Raw genomic sequence first — 955 nt, 5'->3', positions numbered from 1 at the left:
GGAAAAATCCAATATATATCCGGTGATATCTCGGGTGCTATTAGAGATAGCGCAATAACCGAAAGTGAATTATCTGCAGGAGGCCCTGGCGCATGAATCTGTGCAGCGGGAACGACCTCGGACCACCAGGGGCCGAGAAAACCACCGTCTCATGGGGCCGGATACTCAGGGTCAGGGAAAAATCCGATATATATCTTGTGATATCTCGGGTGCTATTAGAGATAGCGCAATAAACCAAAGTGAATTATCTGCAGGAGGCCCTGGCGCATGAATCTGTGCAACGGGAACGACCTCGGACCACCAGGGGCCGAGAAAACCACAGTCTCATTGGGCCGGACACTCTGGGTCAGGGAAAAATCCAATATATATCTGGTGATATCTTGGGTGCTGTTAGAGATAGCGCAATAAATCAAAGTGCATTGTCTGCAGGAGGCCCTGGCGCATGAATCTGTGCAGCGGGAACGACCTCGGACCACCAGGGGCCGAGAAAACCACAGTCCCATGGGGCCGGACACTCAGGGTGAGGGGAAAATCCAATATATATCTGGTGATATCTCGGGTGCTATTAGAGATAGCGCAATAAACCAAAGTGAATTATCTGCAGGAGGCCCTGGCGCATGAATCTGTGCAACGGGAACGACCTCGGACCACCAGGAGCCGAGAAAACCACAGTCTCTTGGGGCCGGACACTCAGCGTCAGGGCAAAATCCAATATATATCTGGTGATATCTCGGGTGCTATTAGAGATAGCGCAATAAACCAAAGTGAATTATCTGCAGGAGGCCCTGGCGCATGAATGTGTGCAGCGGGAACGACCTCGGACCACCAGGAGCCGAGAAAACCGCAGTCTCATGGGGCCGGGCACTCAGGGTCAGGGAAAAATCCAATACATATCTGGTGATATCTCGGGCGCTATTAGAGATAGCGCAATAAACCAAAGTGAATTATCTGCAGG

This window comes from Nomia melanderi, unplaced genomic scaffold (genome assembly GCF_051020985.1).
Source record: "Nomia melanderi isolate GNS246 unplaced genomic scaffold, iyNomMela1 scaffold0014, whole genome shotgun sequence".
NCBI lineage: Eukaryota > Metazoa > Arthropoda > Insecta > Hymenoptera > Halictidae > Nomia > Nomia melanderi.
The sequence above is the reverse complement of the archived record's forward strand: the minus strand, read 5'-3'. Positions refer to the sequence as shown.